The sequence below is a fragment of the Ovis aries genome, chromosome 9 (assembly GCF_016772045.2).
Source record: "Ovis aries strain OAR_USU_Benz2616 breed Rambouillet chromosome 9, ARS-UI_Ramb_v3.0, whole genome shotgun sequence".
Taxonomy (NCBI): domain Eukaryota; kingdom Metazoa; phylum Chordata; class Mammalia; order Artiodactyla; family Bovidae; genus Ovis; species Ovis aries.
The window spans coordinates 3,682,702-3,692,352 of NC_056062.1; the positions used below are offsets into that span (position 1 = coordinate 3,682,702).

The 9,651-nt window shown below is 39.5% G+C and overlaps 1 long non-coding RNA gene across 1 annotated transcript; it reads left to right on the plus strand.

The window, feature by feature from the left end:
• Positions 1-224: 224 nt before the first annotated feature.
• LOC132660270 (uncharacterized) lies at positions 225-5,639 on the plus strand. The gene is made up of 3 exons (XR_009601689.1): positions 225-1,302; positions 1,563-1,676; positions 3,146-5,639. It is a non-coding gene; the product is annotated as an uncharacterized LOC132660270 (long non-coding RNA).
• The last annotated feature ends 4,012 nt before the right edge of the window (positions 5,640-9,651 follow it).

Sequence of the window (9,651 nt, forward strand, 5' to 3'; positions counted from 1 at the left end):
GCCTCTGAAAAAAATTGAAATAGAACTCACTTACCTATTTTTTAATCCTTAAGAAATTAATACTTAGCGGTAAAGAAACCACCTGCCAATGTAAGAGATGTAAGTCATAAGGTTCAGTCCCTAGGTCAGGAAGATCCCCTGGAGGAGGGCATGACGATCCACTCTAGTATTCTTATTTGGAAAATCCCATGGACAAAGGGGCCTGGTGGGCCACAGTCCATTGGGTCACAAACAGTTGGACACGACTGAGCACCTTAGCACACTGCACAGACACAGCACAATATCAGGGCAATAAAACTAGTCCTGCTTGAAATCAGCTAATGAATCTTTTGTAAACAAATGAATAATCTGGCTTTCTTACAGGTAGACAGAGAGCACAAGATTTTAAATTGAGGATTTTCAAATTTGATAAAGATACTGTTATTTAGCCCATCTCCTTCTTTCTGTCCACAAGCAAGTAAAAGAGCTTTGACATTCTGCAGCTGATATGTTCAAGGTCCCTTGAGTCATTTGTCCAAAACTGTCTCTATTTCACTGATACTAACAAGGCCGCTGATTAGCCCTTCTGTTTTTTCTTCTTCTGTTTCTTTTTGTTATTTTTAGTTTACTCTGAATATCTGCAGCTTTCAGTTGATGCCCCTTCAAGGCATCTCCCAGTGAATTTTCTAACGGCAAATTTCATTGTTGTCAAGCTTGTGCGAAAATTCTTTGGTAGCTATCTAGGGTCAAGTGTAGATTTCTTAGCAAGCCCTCTACAGACTTCTAAAGTCTGAATCACAGATGGGAATGATATAGGCAGAAGGAGCAAAAAGTGCCTGGGGCTCATGGGGTCAGGAAAGGTGTTTAAGGAAGGTGACTTTAGTTGGCTTTTACAGAGATGAGAATTACTACTCATCACCCAGTAGAGATCAAAGTTGTTTAGATATGAGCTTTTCGGTTGTTTGTTTCTTGTTCTTTTCAGCAGCAACCACCCTTTATAACGGCAAAAGAACCAAAATAATAGGATGAGGATGAAAAACAAAAAGTAGTTGTGTATATGAAGTGAAGCGCCTTGTTAACGCAGTGATGTATTGCATGTATATTTAAGGGAGGGAGATGGGAAGATAATTTGTCGTTTATAGGTGTTCAGATTCTTGTATATTTCAGGGAGGGAGATAGGAAGATAATTTATCATAATTTATAGTTGTTCAGATTCGCAGGCAGCATCTTTACCTGATGGAAAAAGAGCCTTGCTTGGAGATCCTTGATCCTGAGTTGGATACAGTGACTGAATGGGATTTTGAACTGTTTTCTTTTGGAGGGGTAAGTAGGGAAGACGAGTGAAAGACTATGTCATGCCCAGGTAGGATAGACCAGGGAAGGTTGCTTCGCTGTTTAATCCTATTTCTCTCTCCTCCTGGTACACGTTACTTCACATTTCCAGCCTCCCATAGTAGAAGCAACCATGTGACTAAGTTCTATCAGCAGGATGTTAGTGAAAGTGATGGGTACCATTTCCTGACCTAGCCCATAACAGAAGTTTCCCATGTGTGATTTTCTCTCTCTCCCTGTCTGCTGGAAAGATGTTAGTTCTCTGGTAGCCTCAGAGGTCACGTATGAAGACGGCAAAGGCCCGTAGTGATGAGGTGGACAGTACATCCCACGTTACCCCTGTGGTTACTCAAGGCATCATCAAGGTAAGAATTATGGCCAGAATTTTCGCCAGATAGGTATTGAGGGACTTACTTTTTCACAAATGTATTTCCATGTAAAATATTTCACACTTATATAAAAATACGGAGAGAAGTAGAAAAAATGCCTGAGCCTTCACATCCATTTTTGTCAAATCTTAATCTGTTTTTTTCCCCTTTGTGATTCTCAGTGGTTTGCATTTTGGCTACTATGAGGTTTTTGTGTAGTGGTCTACACGTGCATGTGTGTATACTTAGTTGTATCTGACTCTTTGCAACCCATGGACTGTAGCCCACCAGGCTCCTCTGTCCATGGGATTTCCCAAGCAAGAATACTGATGTGGGTTGCCATTTCCTCCTCCAAGGGATTTTCCTGACCTAGGGATTGAACCCATGTCTCTTGCACTTGTAGGCAGATTCTTTACCACTGAGCCACCTGGGATTGTTTTAAATTACTGATCTCAATTTCAAATCCATTTCTAAAACCACGCATTTGTACAGATGATTTTACTACTTATGTCTTTTAACTTCCCTCCTATCTTTGTGTGTGAAAGATTTCCTACCTTTATTGTGTGTTTCCTTTACCAGTGAGTTTTTAATTTTGTAATTTTATTCTTTCTAGGTGTGGCCTTTTGTTTTTTATCTAGAGAAGTTCCTTTAGAATATGTTGCAAAGCTGTTTTGCTGGTGCTGTATTCTTTTAGCTTTTGCTTGTCTGCAAAGCTTTTGTTTGAACTGAATCTTGATGTTGCTGGTATTATGAATTTTACCCATGTTTTGCGAGTTATTTCTTATTGTGGTAGAATATCTACTTTGAAAGTTTCATTTTATGGTTTTTTTAATTATAAAATTTTTATACCAAAATATGCTATTATATATATGTGAAAGTGAAAGTGTTAGTCACTCACTCGTGTCCAACTCTTTGCGACCCCATGGACTATAGTCTGCTAGGCTCCTCTGTCCGTGGAATTCTCCAGACAAGAATACTGGAGTGGGTTGACACTTCCTTTTCCAGGGAATCTTCCCAATGCAGGGATCAAACTTATGTCTCCTGCATTGCAAGTGGATTCTTTACCATCTGAGCCATCAGGGAAGCCCCTTATATACATATATATATAATACCGAGTAATTTTAAGCTTAGATATGCAGGCTGCATGCTAGTCACATTAGTTTTATTTAAACGGTTACTAATAGCAATATAATGCACTTGTCAATAGTTTTGGCTCTTAAAAACAAACAAAACTTTGCTTTAAATTTTGGCTCAGCTGTGGAACTCTGGGCAAGTTACTATCCAAACTTTTTTCCTCTGTAAAATGGTGAAAGAACAGCAACGTTTTGGAATTGTGAGCTTTGTTCATTGCAAAAGCATATAAGGTGTTTAGCTCAGTACCTACTGCACAATAAAGTACTGAACACAATTCAGGAGAATGTTTTTTCTGCAGAGGATTAAACTTCCCTCGTGTCCTTATATTTCAGAAGTGAGGTCCCCTTCATGGTGTTCTATGAATTACAAGCATCCTCAGGTCCTGAGCAGGTGAGCAATTATTGTGTTTGCCCTGATGATCAAGGAGAGGTGCTACCTTGCTGTTGTCTTCCTCCTCCTGGCCTCCAGGTTCTGCTCTGAGTCAGGTGTGTGCCTGGCTGGTGGGAAGAGTATCCCAGAGCTGTCTTGCCTGCACAGTCACACCGCAGGCTGCCGTAAGGAAAACACACCAGGGAGGCTAGGCTTTTCTCTGAGTGGAAAGAGGCAGATGCTCCCGGTGCTGTTTGTCTTCCAGGCAGAGGAGGCACTTCTCTGGTTGTGGTCCCACTTAAACACAGACACTCACTTCCTGTCCCCCACTCAGTGAAGGTGCTGCACTGTGCCTTATGGTAACAGCTCACAGCTTCATCAGTGGTGAGATGGACAAACACTTATTGACCCTTTATAACAAATAAGGCAATGCTGTTTAAAAACAATAAAACATAGTTCTGTTGACAATGTACTTTTCTCCTGTTATCCTCAGAGTTTGTGTCATGATGGAGACATGATGGCAAGGTTTCCAGGACATTCAGCCTTCAGCACAGTGCTCTGGGATTACTGGTTTGCTGAAATATGAATAGAAAAACACCTGACTCACCCAATTATTTCCTAGAATAGTTAGCTGGGTGGAGGCTCCCCCGAGTTAATAACTAAACCCAACCCTCAAATCTATTGGCAAAGGGCATGTTTAAGCTTAATGACTCTGTATCCACCCAAAGAGATAAAGGAGGCTTTGATATCCTACTCAGTAGGCTGGGGGAGGGGCATGAGTCATTAGGTACCTGGGAACTGAAGGTGTGGCCTGTACTGGGAATATTTTGAAAGGTGAGTTGATGTACTAGCCTAGTCCTTCAGAGACTGTCCCACATCAAGCCTGAGGCAGCTGAAGATTCAAGAAATAGGACTTGAACAAGAGAAGATCTTGTGCAAGAGGAGCATAGGGCAGAGCAAATAATCTCTGCATTATGACATGTGGGTCAAGAGTTATGCTGGCTCAGGATCCACGATCCCACTCCAGGGCATATAGCTGGACAAAACTGCAATTCAAAAGGAGGCATGCTCCTCATTGTTCACTGCAGCACTATTTGCAATAGCCAAGATGCGGAGGCAACCCAAATATTCACTGACAGAGGAATGGATAAAGAGGATGTGGTGTATGTATATATACACACACATACCAATATATGGAATATATACTGTTCCCTTGTATTTATATACAATGGAATATTATTCAGCAATAGAAAAGAATGAAATAATGCCATTTGCAGCATCTTGGGGGCCTAGAGATTGTCATACTAAGTAAAGCAAGTCAGACAAAGAAAAACAAACATCATATAATATTGCCTATATGAGGAATCTCAACTATGACAGAAGTGAACTCAGCTACAAACAGAAACAGGCTCATGGACATAGAGAAGAGGCTTGTGGTTGCCCAGAGCAAGAGGGATGGGGGACAGATGGATTGATTATTCGGGATTAGCAGATGCAAACTATTATACATAGGATGGATAAACAACAAGGTCCTGCTTATAGAACTCTATAGCATAGAGAACTAGTCAACATCCTGTGAAAAACCATAAAAAAGAATATGAAAAATAATGTATATATATATGTGTGTGTGTGTGTGTATAATGGAATCAGTATGCTGTACAGCAGAAATTAACACAACATTGTAAATAGACTATTAGTTCAATTAAAAAGAGCTATACAGGTTTAGAAAAAGAAAATTTCCACAGCTTAAAAAACTTCCTATCTAATCATACTGTTGAATGACCTACGGTATGTGAAGTGTCTAGCCTAGTATCTGGCTGGCATATAGTGTCACTCAATCTGTTTCTTCCCTTCATCTATGATCTTTGCTTTTTATTTTATTTTTTTAAGAGTAAGAGTACTTAAAGATGGTATCTCTAAAAGTCTTATGTAAGATCATATTTCTAAGGTATTAATTAGTACCTAAAGTCTAGCTCTCATTGGTTTCACTGTGAACAATAATGAAACATGAGAGCAAATTTAGTCATCTGTATCAAATTTCTGCCATATGGTTCAGAAATTATTTGGGGAAACATTTTGGAATGAAGACTCAGATCACTTTGGTATCTTACCATGGTCTTGCCAAAAAAAAAAAAAAAAACCCACAAAAACCCTGTACATATAGCCAAAATATGAATTTTAAAACATCACTGGTAACTCCATGTAGTTACTCATTTTTGAATACTAAACTACCAGAGTGACATTTTAAATTTAGGGCCAATCTTTCCAGTTCTTTTCCTGAGAAAACAAATTATGCTTTGAAGTATTAGTAAACTAGAGAAACTTTTCAGCTGTTCCACAATAAATTATTCCACAAACTAGAAAAAAAATCATTTCACAAGTCCTAGTAAAAGTCACTGTATTATACAAGGTCCTGTTATACAGCACGGAGACCTATACTCAATATTTTATAATAACCTATAAGGGAAAAAAATCTGAAAAAGAATATATACATATATTCCTAACTGAATCACTTTGCTGTATATCTGAAACTAATACAACAATGTAAATCAACTATATTTCTATTTTAAAAAGCCACTGTATCCTGAATAGGGTAACAAACACTCTAACATTAAAAACCCAATGTATATAAGGCATGGACAATATAAAATATTTAAGAGCATCTTTTTCAACTCCATCTAGTCACCTATTTCATGTTTTCTTAATGTGTCTATGAAATAATTCTATATATTTAAGACTTCATTAAACCTAAGTATATGCTGCTGCTGCTGCTAAGTCACTTCAGTCGTGTCCGACTCTGTGCGACCCCAAAGACGGCAGCCCACCAGGCTCCCCCATCCCTGGGATTCTCCAGGCAAGAACACTGGAGTGGGTTGCCATTTCCTTCTCCAATGCATGAAACTGAAAAGTGAAAGTGAAGTCGCTCATTCGTGTCTAACTCTTAGCGATCCCATGGACTGTAGCCCACCAGGCTCCTCTGTCCATGGGATTTTCCAGGCAAGAGTACTGGAGTGGGGTGCCATTGCCTTGGTATAAGAGGTAACTTCAAAATAATGTTTTTGTCAATAATAGTTAATCATGCATCTTTCATTTAATGATATTTTATTAAAGTCAAGTTTTTCTTTTCTAGAATATGCTAATATTATTATCTTCTAGAACAAAATATCAGTAAAAAAGAAAAAAGGATTTACTTGACTGAGTATTATGAAATTTTGATAGGCTGGATTTTAACTCCTTGAAAATTCACTTTCCTATTGCACCTCTCCCCTCCCCCACACCCCTCTGCTCCAACGCGTACCCTTTGGGGCAAGTTTCCTTTTAACAGATACAGCCTTGTTGTTGGGCCAGTCTGGCTACAGACAGGATGTAACTTGTAGGAAGGAGAAACCCTGGTGTCCCAGAAAGACTGAGGCTGCCAGTGGAGAGGCCAGCCTGCCTCTTCCCTTTGCTTTGCTAGACAGAGTGTGTTCTGGTTTTGGGAGAAGTGGCCCACTGTCACCCAGGAGCGTAGGGAGCTGTGACCCTGGCCAGGCTCTCTGCAAGGAAAAGGGGAGAATTTAGGACGCAGTACAATTCAAGGGCAGGACGTGCTTCCAAAGGAGGAAAGAAGAGCCAGAAAGGGTGATTTGAAGACTTCAGATAATTTGGCAACTTTTTACCTAGGGCCTGTGAGTGTGTGTGTGTGTGTGTGTAGGAAGGAAATAGCATTGTGAAACATCCCCACGTAACACTGGCCAGCCTCCCTGTCTTTGAAAAACAATAAAAAACAAACTACTTTGAACCCTTTCATAACAGGAAATAACATACTGGAAACTAGAAAATTGTGATGTAAAAATAAATCCAAGAACTTAGAACAATAGAGGCTAAATAATTTATTAAAGTGGTTTTTATAATAAAAGTTGGGAATAATAGAACAGAAGCACCCAGTTTAGTTGACAAGGCATCAAATAAGGTAGCGAAAGTAGCTGAGAGCCACACATTTGCCGGTTTTCAAACATATCCAAGGATTGTCAGCGCTCTCATCTCCAAATATCATTGTAAACTAAGTTGTCTTCGCATTGCAAGTTTCGTAAATTGAAATAATAGTAGTAAAGAACTGACAAAGGATCAGTTGCATAGATTTCAGAAGAACAAGTTTTGATTTCCCTCTAGTAAGAGACTCTAGTAAAGAAAAATGAGTTCTCATAGAATAAAAAAGACATGTTTCAAATTCCACTGTAGTCAAATCAGAGGGAGTTTCTCTATAACGAGTACAGGTGATGCATATGTAATGAGTTATTAGAGAGCCACTGGTATTTTGTGATATGATATCCACTTAGAACATGATTCTGAAAATTGTTTATACCCACATCTAATGCACATGGTGCCAGCCAGAAGCATTCAGAAGTCATCTCTCGCCACACAGGCAAACACCATGATGCTGAGGAGAAAGGGTCTTCCCCCGCCACTCCTAGCTAGTTTATTATCTTCTCAGTCTAGCTCTCTGGAGAAGGCAATGGCAACCCACTCCAGTACTCTTGCCTGGAAAATCCTATGGATGGAGGAGCCTGGTAGGTTGCAGCCCATGGGGTTGCTAAGAGTCGGACACGACTGAGCAACTTCACTTTCACTTTTCGGTTTCATGTATTGGAGAAGGAAATGGCAACCCACTCCAGTGTTCTTGCCTGGAGAATCCCAGGGACGGGGGAGCCTGGTGGGCTGCCGTCTTTGGGGTCGCACAGAGTCGGACACGACTGAAGCGACTTAGCAGCAGCAACAGCAGCTAGCTCTCAGGACCTGTGTTTCTTCTTCTAGACACAGAACACCTCTGCTCTCTTATCATGAACTCACCCACGTGAACCTTCACTGTTTTTCATTTGACCTGACTTGTTTTCAGATAAAGAGTCACAGAAGGGATGAAACGAAGAGAAGGGACCTAAAGGGGTGCTCCAGTTTTGGCCCTCTCTCTGGTGGAGAGCCCTCTGCGGCTTCCAGAGCTGATAGATGTGGGTCTGAAACTGATGTCCAGAGGTGGCTCTTCATATACTCATTGTTGAGAGTTTGTTTATTTTGCAGAAGTTGCCTTACAAGTTTGCTTATAAAATGCACCTCTTACTTGCATTTATCCACTTGCTATGACTAATCTTTAGTCTCATCTTTTTGTTTTTGGCCTCAGTTTGATTCATTGTACTTCAACAAATTGTTCAAGTGACCCATTTCTTTAACATAATTTTTTGTATACCCATTTTTAAACTTTTTTTTTTTTGTATAGACAACCAAATCCTTGAAAAGAGGTGAAGTAATGATTCTTTGATTAGAGAGCTCTACTGTCACTTTTATGCCCTAATGTTGTTTTGTGAATGATATTTAAAGTATTTAATAAATTGTGTCTTTAATATGATCATGGAAATGATTTCCTGGTTATACTCCAATTTACAACTACTGAGTGCTGAAAGTGAACAGAAATGCATTTATCTGTATAAATGACTTGAAATAATTATATCTAAGATGTCTTTTTTATGCTGTGTAGTGACATTTATGGGAGTTTTAAGCCATTCAGCTGAAGGATAAAAAATCCTCCAGACGTTTATACTAAGTATGAAAACCCAGGTATGAGACTGATGATTCTATGACTAAGCCTTCTACTTTATATAGCGTGTTATACAATCAGTTTTGGAATCTTTTAGAGTAACTGAGAGGATATTAAAACAATAATCGTTCCTTTTCCAATAACTCGCTTACATGTTAATCAGCATATTCAAGCTTCCTTCTCATTAGTTTTAAAAAATTCTAGGAAATACTTTCCATTGTATGTTATGAGTGATTTTATTAAAGGATTAAAATCCTTTCAATAGACAATAGGGATATGAAGCTGGATACAGGTATTTTGTTTTCTAAGCCAATGCTCCAGTTCCAGGTAAATCTTGAAAATGACTCAATTTAGTTATTTTAAACTTTGTTTTATGGCAAAAGTAGCCATGTAATAAATTTTGCATGCCACATCTTACCTCAAATTCTCCATCTTGGCTCTTGTTTCTACATTCAGAACACTGGAAAAATTGCTGAGGAAAATCTCTGGCCAAAAAAATTTTTTGCTTGCAATACTAGAGTTCATACTTTTCATTGCATGTCTGCTGAGTCCTTGATGAGAATTTTTTTTTTTTCCCCTTTGAGAAGGGACACCTCCGACCACCCTCCCATCGTTAGCTGACCCTAAGCTCCACTTCTGCACTGACTTCCTGTACGTGGCCACAGGTGGCCTTGCTCTTACTTTATAGACAAAACTGAAGCACCAGATGGAAACTCTCTTCAGCTTTACCAGCGACAGTCTACACACTTCACTTACCGGCTCCCACACATATCCTCAGGATTTTCTTTCTCATGGGAGGAGTGTCGTTCTTTGGATGGAGGTTAGTCATTTATCTGTGTTCCCGATCACAGGCTCTCCAAAGCCCCAGTGCTGTGTGGCATCACTGTCCGCCTCGTCTTT